Raw genomic sequence first — 23,382 nt, 5'->3', positions numbered from 1 at the left:
TACGAAAGCAGAAAATGAAAATAGGCGTGGTAAGCTAATTTACTCAGATGTATATCGCTAAAATTTGCAATGACCCTAATAGCATAAGTAGCTGAACTCAAACGTTTCAGCAGATCCTCAGTGTATTTTTCCAGTTAAACCCCTCATCAATGCATACACCTAGAAATTTTGAATATTATACCTTAGCTACCGATTTCTGATCGAAGTCTATATTTATTAATGGTGTCATTCCATTTACTGTGTGGAACTGTATACACTGTGTTTTGTCAAAGTTTAATGAGAGCCCATTTGCAGAGAACCACTTAATGATTTTCTGAAAAACATCATTTACAATTTCACCAGTTAATTCTTGACTGCTGGGTGTGGTAACTATACTTGTATCATCGGCAGAAAGTATCAGCTTTGCATCTTCGTGAATATAGAATAACTGGGTGTTGTGTGATGTCCTTAGGTTACTTAGTTTTAAGTAGTTCTAAGTTCTAGGGTACTGATGACCATAGATGTTAAGTCCTATAGTGCTCAGAGCCATTTGAACCATTTGAATATAGAATGGTTGAAATGGCTCTGAGCACTATGGGACTTAACATCTATGGTCATCAGCCCCCTAGAACTCAGAACTACTTAAACCTAACTAATCCAAGGACATCACACAACACCCAGCCATCATGAGGCAGAAAAAATCCCTGACCCCGCCGGGGATCAAACCCGGGAACCCGGGCGTCGGAAGCGAGAGCGGTATCGCACGACCACGAGATGCGGCTTGAATGTAGAAAGGCAAGTCATTAATATATAATAAGAACAGTTTGAGAAATCTCCAGTTTTTTGCATTTTATGTGAACTGTTTATTTCAACTTTCTGCACTGTTCCAGTTAGGTATGATTTAAACCATTTGAGCACTGTCCCACTCATACCACAGTACTTGAGATTATCTAGAAGTACGTAACAAAACAAAGCTGTAATGCAGACTCGGTCTGAGGATGGGTCCTTCTTGAAAGCGTCAAATGGTAGTTGTTTTATGAGTTTATCGATTCTTGTTTAGTGCCCAGTACAGCGACTGTGCGGTACTCCTACTGATTTGCGACACGGTCGCATTCTTTCTGCGTGAATTCTTCTCCCGCTAGCAGCTCAGTTCTCCGTCGGTGTGTCGTCGCCCTCGACACAGCTTGCATCAGTCTCCGGTGGGCGTTTGGTGTAGACGACGCTAGCTGGCCGTGCTGTATGTCACCACGTCCTCCTTCCTGTGTTGCTGAATAAGGATGAGGCAGCTGTGCCTGTGCTGGTTTTCCTTAGCCACTGTGCCCTGCCTCCTGCAAAGACCGCCTTGGCCTCGTTCACACAGAGCGCAAGTCGTTGCGTGTTTACAACACGCGAGTCGCGGCGCACCCTGAACAGCTGCTACAGTACGTGCACACACAGCGGCGGGCAGGTCCGGACAGGCTTAACACCGCTCTGGCCTCTGCTCGGCAAGCAGCCGGCAGCAGATAAACACGGCCTTGATAGCGCTGGTTTCGACCTGCCCGCAGCCGGATGCGATGCGATGCGGTGACGCCTCCACGCAGTCTCGCGTCTCGGCCCGGCACCGAGGAATGCGCGCGGCTCATGCGTCTGCACGCAAGGACCGCGGTGTAGGCAAAATCTGCTACGCTGCGGAGCCAGTAATGCACCTCTCCCAGTTTCTTCCGCACACCCGACATTCCGACCCTTCTGCTGGACTCTTCTTTATGAAGTTCCGGTGTCCCCAATTAGTTAACCGCTGTAATATGTATACACCGTGGTCCATTGATCGTGACCGGGCCAAACATCTCACGAAATAAGCACCAAATGAATAAAACTACAAAGAACGAAACTCGTCTAGCTTGAAAGGGGAAACCAGATAACGCTATGGTTGGCCTGCTAGATGGCGCTGCCGTAGGTCAAACGAATATCAAGTGCGTTTTTGAAAATACGAACTCCCATTTTTTATTACATATTCGTGTAGTACCTAAAGAAATATGATGGCTTTAGTTGGACCACTTTTTTCGCTTTGTGATAGATGGCACTGTAATAGTCGCAAAAGTATAAGTACGTGGTATCACGCAACACTCCGCCAGTGCGGACAGTATTTGCTTCGTGATACATTACCCGTGTTAAAATGCACCGTTTACCAATTGCGGAAAGGTCGATATCGTGTTAATGTATGGATATTGTGATCAAAAAGCTCAATGGGCGTATGCTATGTATGCTTCTCGGTATCCTTGACAACATCATCTAAGTGATCGGACCGTTCGCCGCATAGTAACGTTATTTAAGGAAACAGGAAGTGTTCAGCCGGGTGTGAAACGTCAACCACGACCTGCAACAAATGATGAAGTACAAGTAGGCATTTTAGCTGCTGTCACAGCTAGTCCGCACGTCAGTAGCAGACAAATTGCGCGAGAATCGGGAATCTCTAAAACGTCGGTGTTGATAATGCTACATCAAAAAGAAAGCACCCGTACTATATTTCTATGCACCAAGAACTGCATGGCGACAACTTTGAACGTCTTGAACAGTTCTGCCACTGGGCACAAGACAAATCACGGGACGATGACAGATTTTATTGCACGCGTTCAGTGTAGCGACGAAGCGTCATTCACCAACAGCGGTAACGTAAACCGTCATAATATGCACTATTGGGCAACGGAAAATCCACAATGGTTGCGACAAGTGGAACATCAGCGACCTTGGAGGGTTAATGTACGATGCAGCACTATGAGAGGAAGGATAATTGGCCCCCATTTTAACGATGGCAATCTAAATGGTGCAATGTATGCTGATTTCCTACGTAATTTTCTACCGATGTTACTACAAGATGTTTTACTGCATGACAGAATGGCGATGTACAGGGTGTTTCAAAAATGACCGGTATATTTGAAACGGCAATAAAAACTAAACGAGCAGCGATAGAAATACACCGTTTGTTGCAATATGTTTGGGACAACAGTCCATTTTCCGGCGGACAAACTTTCGAAATTACAGTAGTTACAATTTTCAACAACAGATGGCGCTGCAAGTGATGTAAAAGATATAGAAGACAATGCAGTCTGTGGGTGCGCCATTCTGTACGTCGCCTTTCTGCTGTAAGCGTGTGCTGTTCACAACGTGCAAGTGTGCTGTAGACAACATGGTTTATTCCTTAGAACAGAGGATTTTTCTGGTATTGGAATTCCACCGCCTAGAACACAGTGTTGTTGCAACAAGACAAAGTTTTCAACGGAGGTTTAATGTAACCAAAGGACCGAAAAGCGATACAATAAAGGATCTGTTTGAAAAATTTCAACGGACTGGGAACGTGACGAATGAACGTGCTGGAAAGGTAGGGCGACCGCATACGGCAACCACAGAGGGCAACGCGCAGCTAGTGCAGCAGGTGATCCAACAGCCGCCTCGGGTTTCCGTTCGCCGTGTTGCAGCCCGGTCCAAATGACGCCAACGTCCACATATCGTCTCATGTGCCAGAGTTTACACCTCTATCCATACAAAATTCAAACGCGGCAACCCCTCAGCGCCGCTACCATTGCTGCACGAGAGACATTCACTAACGATCTAGTGCACAGGATTGATGACGGCGATATGCATGTGGGCAGCGTTTGGTTTACTGACGAAGCTTATTTTTACCTGGACGGCTTCGTCAATAAACAGAACTGGCGCATATGGGTGACCGAAAAGCCCCATGTTGCAGTCCCATCGTCCCTGCATCCTCAAAAAGTACTGGTCTGGGCCGCCATTTCTTCCAAAGGAATCATTGACCCATTTTTCAGATCCGAAACGATTACTGCATCACGCTATCTGGACATTCTTCATGAATTTGTGGCGGTACAAACTGCCTTAGACGACGCTACGAACACCTCGTGGTTTATGCAAGATGGTGCCCGGCCACATCGCATGGCCGACGTCTTTAATTTCCTGAATGAATATTTCGATGATCGTGTGATTGCTTTGGGCTATCCGAAACATACAGGAGGCGGCGTGGATTGGCCTCCCTATTCGTCAGACATGAACCCCTGTGACTTCTTTCTGTGGGGACACTTGAAAGACCAGGTGTACCGCCAGAATCCAGAAACAATTGAACAGCTGAAGCGGTACATCTTATCTGCATGTGAAGCCGTTCCGCCAGACACGTTGTCAAAGGTTTCGGGTAATTTAATTCAGAGACTACGCCATATTATTGCTACGCATGGTGGATGTGTGGAAAATATCGTACTATAGAGTTTCCCAGACCGCAGCGCCATCTTTTGTTGACAATTGTAACTACTGTAATTTCGAAAGTTTGTCTGCCTGAAAATGTACTGTTGTCCCAAGCATATTGCAACAAACGGTGTATTTCTATCGCTGCTCGTTTAGTTTGTATTGCCGTTTCAAATATACCGGTCATTTTTGAAACACCCTGTACTTCCAACATGGTGGATGTCCGGCACATAGCCAGCGTGCGGTTGAAGAGGTATTGAATAGCATATTTCATGACAGGTGGACTGGTCGTCGAAGCACCATACCATGGCCTGCGCGTTCACGGGATCTGACGTCCCCGCATTTCTTTCTGTGGGGAAAGTTGAAGGATATTTGCTATCGTGATACACCGACAACGCCTGACAACATGCGTCAGCCCATTGTCAATGCATGTGCGAACATTACGAACTACTCGCTGTTGAGAGGAATGTCGTTACACGTATTGCAAATGCATTGAGGCTGACGGACATCGTTTTGAGCATTTATTGCCTTAATGTGCTATTTACAGGTAATCACGCTGTAACAGCATGCGTTCTCATAAATGATAAGGTACATGTACCATATTGGAACAACCGAATAAAATTTCCAAACGTACCTACGTTCTGTATTTTAATTTAAAAAACCTACCTGTTACCAACTGTTCTTCTAAAATTGTGAGCCATTATTTGTGACTATTACAACGCCATCTATCAAAAAGCGAAAAATGTGGTCCAACTAAAACATTCATATTTATTTACGTACTACAGGAATATGTAATAGAAAATGGGGTTTCCTGTAGTAAAAAAACGCAGTTGATATCCGTTTGAGCTATGGCAGCGCCATCTAGCGGGTCAACCATAGCGCCATCTGGTTTCCCCCTTCAAGCTAGACAAGTTTCGTTCTTTTTAGTTTTTTCGTTTGACGTTTATTTCGTGAGATATTTGGCTCGGTCACGATCAATGGACCAACCTGTATATACAATGGTGTCCAAAATTAAAGCAGCAAACCGAAATTTTGCAAGTTTGCCTTTATTTCGTCAGAAATCAGTATAATCAGGTGACAGTTAAGTAGAGACAATATAAAGAATACAGAACGTAAACGACTGCAACATCCATAACAGTAGACTAAAACGTTCTTCGTTTTTTCCCCAACTTAACGGATTTACACACACATTCTGACAATTGGTTAATGCTCTCAGTATGGGGTGTGACCAATTCTGGCACCAGTACAGGCTTGAAAAATGACGGGGCATGCTGTGAATGATGCCATCAATCTCATGTTGAGGCAATAAAGCCCTTTCTTCCTGCAGCGCTTCTCGCAATTCTTGGACAGTGGTTGTGTAATGTAATAAAAATTTTTTTATTTGTTTTGTGACTATTTGTGTAATGTAATAAAATAAAATATGAGCCTTGACTTACACATAAAATAAACACACATCAATGCAATGGCTCAGCATAAAAGAGAAATAACTAATGTAGGAATATTATTAACAGTGTAATATGTTGTTTAATTTAGCCCGACGTGTGCAAGTAATCAGTAAACTAGCTCAGTTCTCAGAGTAGTAACGTAATCTTCTATAATTAATTGTCCTTTTCTTGCTTACCCAACACTAGGCTCGTGTGAAGTCGTGCGCTTATTACACCAGAGAATATTTGCCAAGTCTGTTCGATGCACACTACTGTAGGACGTAACTTAATGTCGTGGTTTCGTCTCGCTTCCCCTGTATAAGATAACAAGAGTAGCATCTACGAATGAAATCCTATAATGGAAGTGGAATCTTGTGACCAGACCTTTTCTGCCTGGGATGTAGTCTCGTTATATAAAGAAAATCTGTAAATAAAATTGTTAAATTATTAGTAGCTGCCTCCGGTCTCGTGGGATCTGATATAAAGTTAATGGTCCTAACCGACGGCACGTCTCGTAGTTGAGCTAAAAGAGAAATGTTAAAGATTTTTCTAAGATGGCGCCTAACAATGAAGATTCTTTGTTAAGGCCCATATCTACTTAAGAGTGTCTAGGTAAGAGACGATCAATTAATTCATCACATACCCAAAGTTCTTTTGACAAAATAACCATTATATTTTTCGGGTTTTAAGTACAGCTTACATTACCAGCTGGTACAGCAAGATGAGCTTTACACAAGAACGTCCTCTTAGATCCGAAATCAAGCAGATGAATGACAAAGGAAAGAAAGTTCATGCATAGAAGCGGAAGAGTCCATGGAATAACATGTCCATTGTAGTTCTATCTCTTCTTCTTTGGCGTACTTGTCGATTATTTATAAAATTTATCGTATTATTTAGTTCACAGGTTTTTTAAAACCCAAGTCCACCCAGGAGAAACAGTACAGTTGGTCGATATTGACACGATGCAGCCGCCCCCTAGTACATACCAGACATGCTCTATTCCGTCCACGTCAGGAGAGAGAGCAGGGCACGCCGTGCGGACAATGCCTTCTTTTCCCAAGAAAACTTCAACCATCCATGCTCTATGAGGTCGGGCATTATCTTCCATCAATAATAAGCCGGGCCCACAGCGCAACCGCAAAAAAGATCCCAAAATCTGACAGCAATTAAAACTTTCTGACTTAACCTATAGTTTCAGAAGAGGTTTACGAGTGCTCCCTGCCCGCACCATTAGTGATCATCCTCTAAATCAGTCTCTTTCCACAATGGTTGGGTCCCGAAATCGTTTACCACGTTCCCTCGAGGTGAGAATTGTCTAGAATCTCTGTCCAGACCACATCGTGACTCATCTGTGAAAAGAATGTTGGCCCACTGTTCGACGGCCCAGGTGGTACGTTGACGGCTCCACTCTAGACGTACAGCAGGGATCCGATAATAAAGGCCACTCTGCCGAAGCCTTCTGGCTTTTGCCTCTATACCACACGTCCAGGGGATGCTGCGAGGCCAGATGCCAGTTGCAGGGCAGTACTAAGGCGGTACCGTCGTGCCCTTACGGCCAAATACAGCTTCTCTTCTTCTGAGGTCACACGTGTAGGCCCCGCCTTGGTGTTTGGAATACAGTTTGCGACTCTATAAAATATCGCCTTATTGAGAAACAACAGGACGATTCATATTGAGCTGTCGGACCACATCAGTTTGCGACTCTCCTGCTTCCATTCTTGTTGTGGCCCTCCACCGCAGATAGTCTGGTAGGCGTCTTATCTGTGCCATACTGTACCGTCTGTAACTGTGTACACAGTGACTGTGGATGTGGGACAACCCGGCAAATACTAAATGTTCAAATGGTTGCCGGCCGGGGTGGCCGAGCGGTTCTAGGCGCTACAGTCTGGAACCGCGCGACCACTACGGTCGCAGGTTCTAATCCTGCCTCGGGCATGGATGTGTGTGATGTTCTTAGGTTAGTTAGGTTTAAGTAGTTCTAGGTTCTAGGGGACTGATGACCTCAGATGTTAAGTCCCATAGTGCTGAGAGCCATTTGAACCATTTATTCAAATGGCCATGAGCACTATGGGACTCAACATCTGATGTCATCAGTCCCCTAGAACTTAGAACTACTTAAACCGAAGTAACCTAAGAACATCACACACATCCATGCCCGAGGCAGGATTGGAAACCGTGACCTTAGTAGTCGCGTTGTTCCGGACTGAAGCGCCTAGAAACGCTCGGCCACTGCAGCCGGCCGGCAAATACTATCCCCTTTCGTAGGTGCCCTGACGTCATCATTGGCGTGGTTGCCCATTGACCAGAATTCCATCTTCCGTGAAGGACGCGATTGTGCGGACGTCAGTTGACAGTTTGTATGATTGTATTGTGAATTAGACACAGGACGGGGAAACAATGGTTTGTTGCTTCGATCTTGCACACCAGTTTATATATTGGGGATATGAGAAATTCATGAAGAGTATATATCTTCTTCTTTTCCTTCCGCGTGCCTGCGGAGTCCGCTGCATGGGTCCGTCGTTTCCATTTCGCTCTACCACGGGCTGCATCTGAGTGGATGCTCACGTTTCTATGGTCTTTATGAATCTTATCAGCCCAACGTTGCTTAGGTCGTCCTTTGGGTCTTCTGCCGACGACTTCAAGTGTGTAACTCGCCTTGGCAGTAGAGTCATCACCAGCTCATAGAACATGCCCAAACCATCGTAGACGACTCACACGCATCTTGTCATGGATCGATTCAACAATGAACTGTTTCCTAATGCTGTCATTGGAAATGTGCTCTAACTTAGTGATGTCCGCTGTCCACCTTAGCATCTTCGTTTCCATTACACTTAGGCGGCGTTCAGCCTCAACTGTAGACGACGAGCACTCATTACCATACTAGGTGACTGGTCGGATGACAGTGCGATAGATATTTGATTTTAAATTAACTTTCATCTTTGCGGTCACAAGTGACTCCGTTTGTTGTTCGCCACTTCATCAAATGATTCAAATGGCTCTGAGCATTATGGGACTTAACATCTGTGGTCATCAGTCACCAAGAACTCAGAACTACTTAAACCTAACTAACCTAAGGATATCACACACATCCATGCCCGAGGCAGGATTCGAACCTGCGACAGCAGCGATCACGCGGTTCCAGACTGAAGTGCTTGGACCCGCTCGGACACCAGCGCCCGGCGCCACTTTATCCAGGGTGCCGGAGTTCTGGAGTTGACCTCTTTGGTGAGTCGGTTGTCAAAAGTGATCGTGGAATCAAGGTACTTAAATTTACTCAACGAGTCAGATTTTCACCATTAATCGTGATGGTTCCCATTTCATGTCTCTCTGATGTCATGTACCCGGTTTTCTCCAAGTTAAGACGCAAACCGTGTTGCGCCAACCTGTCACTCCATTTTTGAGTTTGGCTCTGCAGATCAATCTTGTTTTGTGCTGCCAGCATAACGTCGTCAGTATAAAATAGGGTCCATGATAATGGCCAATGCAGGTCTGCCACACGGTGTCCAAGAATGAACAGAAGTGGCGATAATAGAGAACCTTGATGGACGCCGACTGTGATGGGGAAGTCCTTGGATAGTTCTGAGGCTGTACGAACATAACTTCTTGGCTGTGCATAAAGTAACTGCACCCAGTTAATAAGCTGCTCTGACACATCATGCTGTCGAAATGCTGGACAGATGAGACTGTGTAGCACCCGATCAAAGGCCATTTCCAGATCCAGGAATGCTAGAGCCACCGGCTTGGCTTTCTCATGATGTTTGTCGACAAAAGAGTCTTGCATCATGAATCGCATCAGTTGTGCCGCAGTTCTTCACAAATCCAGCTTAGTTTCCGGAAATCTGTATGATCTTACAGATCCTTTGGTCCAGAACACGCACAAAGATTTTCACAGTGTGGCAGAGAAGCAAATTGGACGCTGTTTGGTGCACTAAGTGGGATTTCAGATGGTTCAAATGGCTCTAAGCACTATGGGGCTTAACATCTGAGGTCATGAGTCCCCTAGACTTAGAACTTCTTAAACCTAACTGCCCGAGGCAGGATTCGAATCTGCGACCATAGCAGCAGCACAGTTTCGGACTGAAGCGCCTAGAACCGCTCGGTCACAGAGGCCTGCCTCAGTGGGATTTCCCTTCTTCTTAAAGATACGCATGGTGGTGCTCTGTTGCCATCGGTTGGTGTTTGTCCCTTATCAATGATCTTGTTGATAAATTCCGATAACCATTCGGCTGCCTTCCAATGATGGGAGCATCATAACTCTGCTGGAAGGTCATCTGGGCCAGTGGCTTTCCCAGGCTTCATTTTCCTCAAAGCAATCTAGATCTCCACGAATGCAGTTTTTCTTGCAGGCCCTTCAACAGCATGGCCGGTGGGTATTGGTGGATGGGGGAACTCTTCTGTTGAGATCTTCTTCTGCACCATCGTTCTCTGGCCTTCTTCCAGTCAACTATCAGATTACCTGTCTCATCATTGACTCTGTAGAACCACTGAACATCTTCCGAATTGCCATGTCTAGCTTTAGCGAGTTAATATAAGTCCCACTCTCCTTCATGTGTGTCAAGTTTTCCGTACGGATCAGCAAAACGTGAGGATTTGGTTGCTGCTATATCCTGTTTTGCATATCTTCGGGTTGTTCTGTATGTATTCCATCCCTCCGGTGTTTTATCGGCAAGAAACGCATGATACAATTGTGTCTTTGTGTGTATCGCGTCTTTGCCAGTGTTATTCCAAAGCCACATACCTCTATCGATCCACCGTCGTCCTAGTTTTGCTGTCCCAAGAACTGCACGCGCAGCTACGTGAACAGACTCTTTCAGTTTCTCCCAGCTTTCTTCAACTGTGGTAACTGTCATCATCATCATCAGCAGCAGCCAATTGAATCATTAGACGATGTGGCCTCTTCGAGTCGTGGATTCAGGTAGGCTTTCAGCAGTCTTCTCCAAGTGGGTCGGTCTTGGGCAGTTCTCTGTCTGGTGTTACCAGCAGTCTTCTTGATGTCTTTGTCCCATCTGTCTGGTGGTCTTCCTCTAGGCCTCCGGTATTCTCTCGGACTCCACTCCAGTACTAGCTTCGTCCATTTGTTGTCTTTTCTTCTTGCGACGTGGCCAGTCCACTGCCATTTCAAGGAACCTACTCTCTCTAAGATGTCATTAACCTTCGTCACAGACCGGACGTCATCTGCCCTTTTCCTGTCCTTTCTTGTAAAGCCAAGCACTGATCTCTCATTGGCTCTCTGTGCTGTCCTAAGTTTCCCTTTTGTAAATGAGTTCAGTGTCCATGTCTCGCAGCCATACGGCATCACAGGAAGGATGCATTGTGGTAACTGATGGCAAAGTAATTCTGGCTATGATGTCGGCTTCCTTATCCTTGAATTTCCACCATTTGATTCTCGCAGTTCCTGTGCGATCTACGTGCTTATTTGCTGGAAACTTGATTGTGGCTTGCAGTTCAATGGACGGTGTTGTGTCGCAACTGTTTCCTAGGTGATGACCTCTGCATCAAGCACATCTTTGAGATCGCGGCGTCTCACGAGGATGAAGTCGATCTGCGTGGCATTAGTGCAGCTGTAATACGTGATTGGATGTGAGTCACGCTTTTTGAACCATGTGTTCGCAATTGCCAGGTTATGAGCTTCTGAGAAATCGAGGATACGCTGACCGTCGTCATACTTTTCTGCGAGTACATGCCCACCGTGAGCAGTATGTTCTTTCTTTCTGCACCCTACGTGCCCATTCAGATCACCAGCGATGATGATGTAATCTTCTGCGGGCACTTCAGCAGTCTTTGCATCAAGCATCATTCAAAATGCATCCTTGATGGAAGTTGCTTGGGCAGTTTGTGGAGCGTAGGCATTGAAAAAGTGGATTTTGCTGCCATCTGTGATGTACACAGTCTTCATCAGGCGATCATCATATCTTTTCACTTCAGATATATAACCGCCAAACTTGGATGATACTATAATTCCAACGCCACTAGCTGTTCCGCGTGTGCCCTTATCCATCCGCTTGTAACCGCATCCAATGTCGTACGATTTGCTTCCGCAGCAGTGTGTTTCTTGAACTGCACGGATGTCTATGCGTCGGTTTTCAAGGGCTTTAAATAACTCATTGTACCGTCCAGTCATGGTGCCGACGTTGAGTGCTGCAAGACGGGATGTGAGGGGTAGCTTGCATATTTCTAACACTGACCGGGCCACGACTATGCGCGTCGCCTACGGGGGACGCCCAAGCCTTTGTAACAGGCCCAGAAGTCAACATCCAGAAGATAATTTTTCCATTAACATGTGACCCAATTTTTACGGTCGGCTCGTCACATAGCCCGTCACCAAGCATTTTAGAACTACTGCCAGCAGGAGGGAACGCCGCTCCTGACTTGGAGAACAGACGCCGTTTGCAGCCGCTCCTAACAAGGAGTACACACGCAGCTGAAGTTGGTTCTTGCACCTTCTTCGCCGTTGGGTCTCCAGACCTCGTCCGCCGTTGAAGCTGTTGACTAACTTCAAGAGGAAAGGAAAGTGAAAGAGCTCCGACAGTCGAAGAACTATCGGAAGCACAAGGGCAAGGGCCATGAAAGGTAGAAAGAGGAAAATAAGACTCCCTAGGCCTCGGATGCCCTAAAACCGTCGGGCTCGGAAATGAGCAAAAGTTGACCGAGGGTGGTCGATAGGGAAGATAACAGGAGGGACTTGGCACAAGTAAGTAGAAGCAATGCCACGTCCAGCTTGAGGCCCTGTGCTCGCCACGCACGACACGCAAGATGCGTGCCACTGAGGGCTCATGAAGAATACATATATATATATATATATATATATATATATATATATATATATATATATATATATATATATATATATATATATATATATATTCAGGGTGTTACAATTAATGCTACATACTTCTAGAGGTACTAGAGAGGACTTAGTAGATCAAGGTTTACATAGGAACTCATGTCCGCAGACGTCATCCAACGACACTGCAGAGCACCAAAGTTATAGATACTTGCGCCTGTAAATGTATGTTCGTTCATAGTGAGTCCGTGATAGGAAATGGAAATGCCGTGTGGCTAGGGCCTGCAGTCAGGTAGACCATTCGCTTGGTGCAAGTCTTTCAAGTTGACGCCACTTGGGCGACTTGCGTGTCGATGGGGATGAAATGATGATAAGGACAACACAACACCCAGTCCCTGAACGGAGAAAATCTCCGACCCAGCCTTGAATTAAACCCGGGCCGTTAGGTATGACATTCCGTCGCGCTGACCATCCATCTAGCAGGGACAGACAATTCCGTGATGATGTTACAGACTTTCTAGGATGACGGAGACAGATTAATGTATCAATCTGAATTAAGAGTCACTGGTTCTGAAATGAACGAGTCGAAATTTCCAAGCGAAAATCATTCTGAGACCTTTGACAGTGGAATACATATGCCGGTACTGCTGTTGCTGATGATGTAGGATATGCAATTTACAGAGGTGGTGTAGTACGGACCAAAAGAACAAAAAATGTGCAGTAAACATGGGCCCTAAAATGCATACCTAAACAGCTACGGGTACTTGTTCGATATAGAAGAAACGTTTCATAATAGTGAAGCTGAGCAAATGTTCATAGCTCCTCAGGCATGCATATTAGAACCATGCACACCGGATATTTATTCCTTTTCTTGGTCTATGCTACACCACCTATGAACGTTACCTGGCCTACAATATTAGCAACAACAGTACTAGTACAAATATTTCACTGTGAGAAGAATTAGAACGGTCTTAGCTTATAACTTCCGACTCGTTCGTTTCTGGTAAGGGGGTCCTCACCTCAAATTGATACATTTATGCTTCTTCGTCATCTTATAAAGATTGCAACTTCATCAAGAAATCACCCTGTACATATATGCATTTACAGGCACTGGGGCCTACAGCTTCGACGCTCTGTAGCATCACTGGATAGCAAATATCTCTGGAACAACTATAGACATTGAAAAACGACTTTCATAGGTATGTATGGAAGGCAGGGGGCCATGGAAGTAAATACCATGAGACTCTAAAACGTAAAAAAAATATTATTTTCAACTCATTACTTATGTTTTTCAAAATGGACACGCCATATTATTTCTTACGCAATAGATAACACGTAAAATCACAAAAATAATGACGTTGGCTGCATACCACTATGTCAGTTACATTCAGGGAAATTGCAAAGCGAAGATGATACTTGAAATAAACGAAACGCGCCGCTATTGCACATCACGAGATGCAAGCGTGAACCTCAAGTTGCTCGTAATCGCGATGTGATCGACGTACTACGATGCCACTAACGTTGCACTTATTGCAATTTGCACTGTTAATAAGTGGGCAGGAAAAAATACAGTGTCCAGTCACACACTTTGAAAAGTAAGGAAAGGGGTTACTCGTTAGCGCTTTATTAATCTTTACTACAATACTGGGATGGACATAACCGCAACGAAAAATCGAATATTACCTGCCAAGGTAAACATAATTAATAGCTAACGAAGGATCTAACAGAGGGGTAAATGGAGGTTGTACGTAGTTGTGTGACTGGATATCTATATTGTTTCCAGTCCACTTAATTACAGTGTATATAGTTAAAAGTACAGTGTTTGTTGCCTCGTAGTACATCAACCACATGGAGTTCACGCTTGCGTTTGGGATTGCGCAAAAGCGCCGCGTTTCGTTTATTTCAAGCGACAACTTCACTTTGCAGTTTCTGGGGATGCAACTGACGTATTGCGCTGTAACCAACGTCATTATTTCGTGACTTTTCTTGTTACTGATTGCGTAAGAAATACTACAGAAAGTCTATTTAAATAAATGTTGCTTGCGTTGAAAATAATATTCGCTTATGTTTAGAATGGCTCACAGTATTTACTTTCATGAAACCCTGCCATACGTTCATGCCCGTAAAAGTCGTTTTTCAATATCTAGTGTTATTCCAGAGATATTTGCGCTGAAATGTTTAAGTGGACTACCCTGTATTGGGTGTTCCACGAGGAACGGTCAGTACTCAGGGAATATGACAGGAAAGATCATTAGAAAGAAAAAAACTTCCGAATTATTTCCGAAGTAAAACAAATGAAATGTCCCGTTTGTACGTTTTTATCAAGTAACTCGGAAACCGCCGCATCTAGCGATAACGTGTTGCAGTACAAAAGTGAACTGCATTGTATTTACAACAAAAAATGCTAGACATTTTTTCTCTACGACTAAGAGTCGTGTGAAGAGAGGGAGTGAATATTGAAAATCTTGCGAGACGCCGACGCGTTGTAGTTTAGTTGTTATAGGCCACTTTTGAAGTAATGTCCCGACTTGATAGACCAGAAGAAAAATGGTTCGCCTCAACTTCTACACGACTGTGGCACCTTGTAAACAATGACAATGTACTGAATAATATAGAAAGCAAATGAAAATGTATATAGAATGTTCTCTACGTCGGATGCCATTCCCAACAGAGAATGCATCCATATGAATTTTTGTGCTTCAAAATAATGATCGTTCCTGTCACATCCCTGAATGTCGGCCATTCCTCACGATAAATACTGCAAGTGCAGGAGGAATAGTCAAGATGCAGAGATGTGATAATAACAATCATTCGAAGCAAAATAAGTCCAATAAATAGGAGTTCCAAAACTCCATAGCTTACCGGCTATGAGCACTTGTTGCTCTTCACTACCGTAAAACACCTCTTCCACTGAACAAGTGCGCATAGCTCACAAGGCGTGCATTTTAGGGGCCATATTTAATGGACTCTTTTTTTTGCTGCGAATGTCATAACTCTGCACCTTCACTATTCCTCCTGGGATGTACTGTGTATATTCTCATGACCATTTCATTTTTATTAAAAACGGGGATGTGCTAAAAGGAAAACAAGAAATGTTCGAACAGTCAAGGAAAGAAAGGGACACTTTGTACTGACAAAATGTAATTGACTTAGAAGTTTATCTTCGCATCTTCCTCTTAGATGATCCCAAATGACGTTTTACAATTCCCCCGCCGCACTTTCACCGTGCTTTCCACTTTTATATATTCCTTCCGTAGCAACGTACAGAACAAATGGTTTCGTTCTCTCCTCTGTTTACCACCAAAATCGATGATAGTCTTGTCTGCAGGAACTGCAAGGACCTTTCCCTCAAGTTCAAATATTGTTTTTAAAAAATCCAGCCCCTAATCTTGAAGTAAATGCTAAGTACCTCCAGATAAATTAACCGTTCCGAGCACTTTGACCATTGTGCCATTTTTAGGATGAAAATACCTAACAGGGAGAGGAATCAACTTCGAACCCAGATGATTCGGTTTATCGATGATTATAGACATGGATCCAGCACATTTCAGTTCATTTACAACCATTTAAAATACAGCTACTGCTGTTAGTTAGTCAGTTAGTTACTTGCATGTTCTAGATATCACTTAAGCGATTCTTTGATCGAAATGATGTGGAACGAATTAATTTCCATGATATGTGCACATGATTTGTGTTAACATTGATAAACACATTACTTTTAAGTACTTGCTTTGCAGCCTTCAGACATTTTATGTTATTGAGCAAATTTTGCTGCGTGTTGGAAGGTCACAAGCCCTGGGGTGCTTCCTTCCGTTTGTAGTAAATTTATCTGCTCCTTGTCACGACTGCCGATAAGTAGGACACTTTGTTGCATCTACTTGAAGACTCATTACGTTGATTTATTGCAGGGAAATGTATTTTATAAAAATATCAGTTGTCGGTGGCAAAGGGGCTAACAGTTCCAGTCAGTGAATATGTGAGAAGTGCACAGCCCGCACACTGCTCTAAATGTGGCAGTTGTGTCGCGGCCACTCAGAGCTCTGTGTTGGCTTGCGCGTGTCAAGTGGCCACCGACGGAAGCTTACGGGACCGACCGGCCCTTTTCACTAATGCTGGATTAGCGGTCTGTCGCACGACTGGCCTCTTGAGATGGTCGAGGGCAACAAATTCCAAGTGCTTGCTGGGACACCACAGATTATGGCGGAAATTACAAGGCTTGGAATGTTGGGGGAAACCAAGCTGAGAACAGGGACCTCGGGAAAATTCGGAAGCGTTAAACAGCGCTCTGATTCGCCAATCGCCGGTTGACGTCAGACGGGAATTTCTGGGACGAATTAGCGAGCAACACATCTAAGGTTCGTATGAGCAGTCGCCAGCGGGCTCGTGCGCATGCGCAGAGCAGAATTCGCGTATGAGCAGTGCCTTCGACCCGCCTCTGGCTACTTGGAGCGTGGCTGTTTGCCGTATGAGCAGTAGCAGCAAGCAGCTGGATGCTACACGGAAAAATTTTTCCGGCGCGCCCAAGCTGCCAGTTTCGCGCAAGCAGAGTTATAGTAGGGGGAGGGGGGTCCTTCCCCACGTGACCCGTGTACATGTTTCGTGTCTTCGTAATATTGCTGGTCTCTTCGTTTACAGCTGACACGAAAAATGAAATCAAAACAGATTTCTGTGGCTAGGAGCCATCAAGTGAATTAATATACATTCTCATAACCATGAAAGACCAAAATAAGTTGTTGTTGTTGTTGTTGTCTTCAGTCCTGAGACTGGTTTGATACAGCTCTCCATGCTACTCTATCCTGTACAAGCTTCTTCAACTCCCAGTACCTACTGCAACCTACATCCTTCTGAATCTGCTTAGTGTACTCATCTCTCGGTCTCCCTCTACGATTTTTACCCTCCACGCTGCCCTCCAATGCTAAATTTGTGATCCCTTGATGCCTCAAAACATGTCCTACCAACCGATCCCTTCTTCTAGTCAAGTTGTGCCACAAACTTCTCTTCTCCCCAATCCTATTCAATACCTCCTCATTAGTTACGTGATCTATCCTCCTTATCTTCAGCATTCTTCTGTAGCACCACATTTCGAAAGCTTCTATTCTCTTCTTGTCCAAACTAGTTATCGTCCATGTTTCACTTCCATACATGGCTACACTCCAAACAAATACTTTCAGAAACGACTTCCTGATGCATAAATCTATATTCGATGTTAACACATTTCTCTTCTTCAGAATCCTTGCCATTGCCAGTCTACATTTTATATCCTCTCTACTTCGACCATCATCAGTAATTTGCTCCCCAAATACCAAACTCCTTTACTACTTTAAGTGTCTCATTTCCTAATCTAATTCCCTCAGCATCATTCGATTTAATTTGACTACATGCCATTATCCTCGTTTTGCTTTTGTTGATGTTCATCTTATATCCTCCTTTCAAGACACTGTCCATTCTGTTCAAATGCTCATCCAAGTCCTTTGCCGTCTCTGACACAATTACAATGTCATCGGCGAACCTCAAAGTTTTTTACTTCTTCTCCATGAATTTTAATACCTACTCCGAATTTTTCTTTTGTTTCCTTTACTGCTTGCTCAATATACAGATTGAATAACATCGGGGAGAGGCTATAACCCTGTCTCACTCCCTTCCCAACCACTGCTTCCCTTTCATGCCCCTCGACTCTAATAACTGCCATCTGGTTTCTGTACAAATTGTAAATAGCCTTTCGCTCCCTGTATTTTACCCCTGCCACCTTCAGAATTTGAAAGAGAGTATTCCAGTCAACACTGTCAAAAGCTTTCTCTAAGTCCACAAATGCTAGAAACGTAGGTTTGCCTTTTCTTAATCTTTCTTCTAAGATAAGTCGTAAGGTCAGTATTGCCTCACGTGTTCCAACATTTCTATGGAATCCAAACTGATCCTCCCCGAGGTCCGCATCTACCAGTCTTTCCATTCGTCTGTAAAGAAATCGCGTTAGTATTTTGCAGTTGTGACTTATTAAACTGATAGTTCGGTAATTTTCACATCTATCAGCACCTTCTTTCTTTGGGATTGGAATTATTATATTCTTCTTGAAGTCTGAGGGTATTTCGCCTGTCTCATACATCTTGCTCACCAGCTGGTAGAGTTTTGTCATGACTGCCTCTCCCAAGGCCGTCAGTAGTTCTAATGGAATGTTGTCTACTCTGGGGGCCTTGTTTCGACTCAGGTCTTTCAGTGCTCTGTCAAACTCTTCACGCAGTATCGTATCTACCATTTCATCTTCATCTACATCCTCTTCCATTTCCATAATATTGTCCTCAAGTACATCGCCCTTATATAGACCCTCTATATACTCTTTCCACCTTTCTGCTTTCCCTTCTTTGCTTAGAACTGGGTTTCCATCTGAGCTCTTGATGTTCATACAAGTGGTTCTCCCTTCTCCAAAGGTCTCTTTAATTTTCCTATAGGCAGTATCTATCTTACCCTAGTGAGATAAGCCTCTACATCCTTACATTTGTCCTCTAGCCATCCCTGCTTAGCCATTTTGCACTTCCTGTCCATCTCATTTTTGAGACGTCTGTATTCCTTTTTGCCTGCTTCATTTACTGCATTTTTATATTTTCTCCTTTCATCAATTAAATTCAAAATTTCTTCTGTTACCCAAGGATTTCTACTACCCCTCGTCTTTTTACCTACTTGATCCTGTGCTGCCTTCACTACTTCATCCCTCAAAGCTACCCATTTTTCTTCTACTGTATTTCTTTCCCACATTCCTGTCAATTGCTCCCCTATGCTCTCCCTGAAACTCTGTACAACCTCTGGTTCTTTCAGTTTATCCAGGTCCCATGTCCTTAAATTTACACCTATTTGCAGTTTCTTCAGCTTTAACCTGCAGGTCATAACCAATAGATTGTGGTCAGAGTCCACATCTGCCCCTGGAAATGTCTTACAATTTAAAACCTGGTTCCTAAATCTCTGTCTTACCATTATATAATCTATCTGAAACCTGTATGTATACAGCCTTCTTTTATGATTAAGTTATGCTCTGTGCAAAATTCTACCAGGCGGCTTCCTCTTTCATTTCTTTGCCCCAGTCCATATTCACCTACTATGTTTTCATCTCTCCCTTTTCCTACTACCGAAATACAGTCACCCATGACTATTAAATTTTCGTCTCCTTTCACTATCTGAATAATTTCTTTTATTTCATCGTACATTTCTTCAATTTCTTCGTCATCTGCAGAGCTAGTTGGCATATAAACTTGTATTACTGTAGTAGGTGTGGGCTTCGTATCTATCTTGGCCACAATGATGCGTTCACTATGCTGTTTGCAGTAGCTTACCCGCATTCTTATTTTCCTATTCATTATTAAACCTACTCCTGCATTACCACTATTTGATTTTGTGCTTGGAACCCTGTAGTCACCTGACCAGAAGTCTTGTTCCTCCTGTCACCGAACTTCACTAATTCCCACTATATCTAACTTTAACCTATCCATTTCCCTTTTTAAATTTTCTAACCTACCTGCCTGATTAAGGGATCTGACATTCCACGCTCCGATCCGTAGAATGCCATTCTTTCTCCTGATAACGACATCCTCTTGCGTAGTCCCCGCCCGGAGATCCGAATGGGGGACTATTTTACCTCCGGGATATTTTACGCAAGAGGACGCCATCCTCATTTAATCATACAGTAAAGCTGCATGCCCTCGGGAAATATTACGGCCGTAGTTTCCCCTTGCTTTCAGCCCTTCGCAGTACCAGCACAGCAAGGCCGTTTTGGTTATTGTTACAAGGCCAGATCAGTCAGTCATCCAGACTGTTGCCCCTGCAACTACTGAAAAGGCTGCTCTCCCTCTTCAGGAACCACACGTTTGTCTGGCCCCTCAACAGATACCCCTCCGTTGTGGTTGAACCTACGGTACGGCTATCTGTATCGCTGAGGCACGCAAGCCCACCAACGGCAAGGTCCATGGGTCATGGGGGGAGGGCAACAGGGGAGATAATAAGCTTTTTATGGAGGGGTGTGGCCCCATCCTGATCATGTTGGTAGCAAATGACATGGAGAAAACGCCGAGGAAAGAGGCCGCGAAACTCAATCTTTTTTTTTTTTCTTTTCTCCAAATTAACTTTAAAGTTTCTGATTGGTCAAATCGGTGTATGCTGAGGAAAGGGGGGGGGGGGGTGCTCTCCCTGGTTCGAATGCCGTGCTCCCGCTCATGGTTGGCTTGTGCTAAAGTGGGGGAACTCTAAGGTGTAAATGTGGCTTGCTACTGATCTGAGGAGGAAAGTGGACAGAAAGAGAAGAACAGCGTTGTACTGGTGCTTCGCTAGTAAAGAACTGCAGGTCTCTGCGTAAACGGTGAGACTTGTGTCCATTGCTAGTGTGCCAGTTAGAGCCTGTGCCAGTCACCTTCTGAATCATCAGAGGTACTGCTTCGAGCAGCACGCATACAACGAGTGATGCATGTTTGTACTTATTTGTCTTTACTTGGCCGTCTAATCATTTGACATATTCCGTCATGCATATTCGTGGCACGGAGTCAAATTGGTTTGGCAGACCAGCAAACGGGTCCATGTGCACACCGGAGTCCACCGGGATTTCAGAGGCTCATAGGAAAGTACCTGCGTTCTGAATTAATCGAACACGAGACCGCGTACTTACATTTTTTGGGCGTGCGCCATTAATAACAGATTGCGGCCGTCCGTGACTTTAGTCACCTGACCATCAGGAGGGTAAATTATTCGTTACTACAGCATAGGGCTCCAATATATGTTTCTCAGCACCCTTTTCTATCCAATCGTGTTTTTCTTTTTGGAATGGTAGAATATAGACGCTTGATGGTGGCATAATTTTTGGTGCCATTACCTGGATTCATGTGTATTAAGTGAGATATTGTGATTAGTGTTCCGGTTAGTGTCGTGTGTCGATCCCCAGCTGATCACTTTGTCCACCATAGACCCCATGTTAGTGAAAGCATTTGTCAAAAGAAAAAAATTGTGTGACGTTTCTTTAGTCATTTTTGTTGTCTTGTGATGTTAAGGATGAATAAATCTATTGTCATTTAGATCACAACTTCTCACTGAGTTCTGATTAACAATACCTTCCCATTTTATTTTTAAAGTCTAGATTTGAAACGTAAGTAGAAGGCTTTTCACATTTTTGTAGGTGATCTAGGTATGAATATTATTTAGCAATTTCACAGAATGTGGACATCGTACAATATTTTGAACAGGACTGCGAATAAATGTTCATTGTACACAGACAGACTTAATATTACTGCGCTGTTGGCTATCAAAATTGCAGTAGCAGAAAAGATGCCGCGATAGCTACGTAAGAGAACAATAATTGCTTCAGAACCAGGAGCTTTGACTTAGCGGAAATTTTTAATATGAATGAACAAAAACTTTAAAAAATATGTGACCTTTCCGGAGAAGTTTTGTATCATGAATATCCCGCGTATATCCTGTAATCAGACGACGCGAACAAACCCGTAGTTCCAGCCGTGTACGTTTGGAGCGCTGCTGCAGAGATGTGTGCCTTTGGTGCGACTTGTAATACGGACTTTATGGTTTCCGGCGGAAACAATTGCAGATCGCTGTTATGGTGTCATAATACAAAATGGTAATAATGAAATTTTTCCATTGTGATTTTTGTAGGTAACTTTGTTTTGAGTAAAAGGTATGCAGAAATCAACGGCAGCCGTGTCAATAATGAAAAGCGTCTCTCTTGAAACGGAAGCTCGGGAATGGTAATTCTGACACACGTGAGCCACCTGCAAACCGCGAGCGATCGAAGGGACGCGCAGGTCTTTTCACTGCAGCCACGTTCACACGGGTAAACGTGCCCGGCCAGAGGAGAAAACACGCCAGAGCGCTCGAGTGCCACTTGCTTCCCGATTCCGTGAACACGGCCTGCCTGCACGGCATCAACGCTGTGTCAAACACTGACAGCGCAACCCGTGCAGCAGTGCTAGATGCAGCTGGCTCACCCTCACAAAAGCAGTGAGAGCTGAAAAGGAAGAGAAGCAGACAACTATTATTGACGACAGGAAGTTGGACAGTGAAGAGAGATACTTACTGAGCGTCTGCAGATGTGTTGCTGAAGATCACGACACTTCGAAAAGTATTAAGGGTAACATGGGAAATGTGCAAAAACTGAAATTCCTGCGACATAACAGCTAATTGAGAAATTCAGAAAAAAGTTTGAGGACAACATCATATGCTGTAAAAAAATCGTAGTACCGGAACATCATAGAGTAACGATGCATAAATCCCGAAATTCAGAGAAATACATAGTAAGCTGTTATTTGTTGTATACAGGCTTTTTCCGTAAGAACATGCAAAAATTGAACAAATGGCTCTAAGCACTATGGGACTTAACATCGGAGGTCATCAGTCCGCTAGAAATTAGAACTACTTAAAGCTAACTAGCCTAAGGACATCACCTACATTCATGCCCGAGGCAGGATTCGAACTTGTGCAGTAGCGGTCTCGCGGTTCCAGACTGAAGTGCCTAGAACCGCTCGGTCACACAGACCGGCTCAAAAATTCCACGCCGGCCGCGGTGGTCTCGCGGTTCTAGGCGCGCAGTCCGGAACCGTGCGACTGCTACGGTCGCAGGTTCGAATCCTGCCTCGGGCATGGATGTTTGTGATGTCCTTAGGTTACTTAGGTTTAAGTAGTTCTAAGTTCTAGGGGACTGATAACCACAGCAGTTGAGTCCCATAGAGCTCAGAGCCATTTGAACCATTTTGAAAAATTCCACAGGATATAGAGGATGCTCCACCGAATAATTTGATGTAGGGAACTTGGGGTCGAAGTAGCCAATTTAAGAAGAAAGTAGGAATAAAATGACATTACTGTATACTTTTTTATTTACATTAGTTGCAATTAATTTGCAAGTATCATCACTGATCAATTAACGTACCATTTGTTCCTTCCGATCTGGTCATGTAAGCGTAGAAAAGTTGTGGAATGATTTCAAAAAGA

The sequence above is a fragment of the Schistocerca gregaria genome, chromosome 6 (assembly GCF_023897955.1).
Source record: "Schistocerca gregaria isolate iqSchGreg1 chromosome 6, iqSchGreg1.2, whole genome shotgun sequence".
NCBI classification, from domain to species: Eukaryota; Metazoa; Arthropoda; class Insecta; order Orthoptera; family Acrididae; genus Schistocerca; species Schistocerca gregaria.
Note: the sequence above shows the minus strand (reverse complement) of the source record.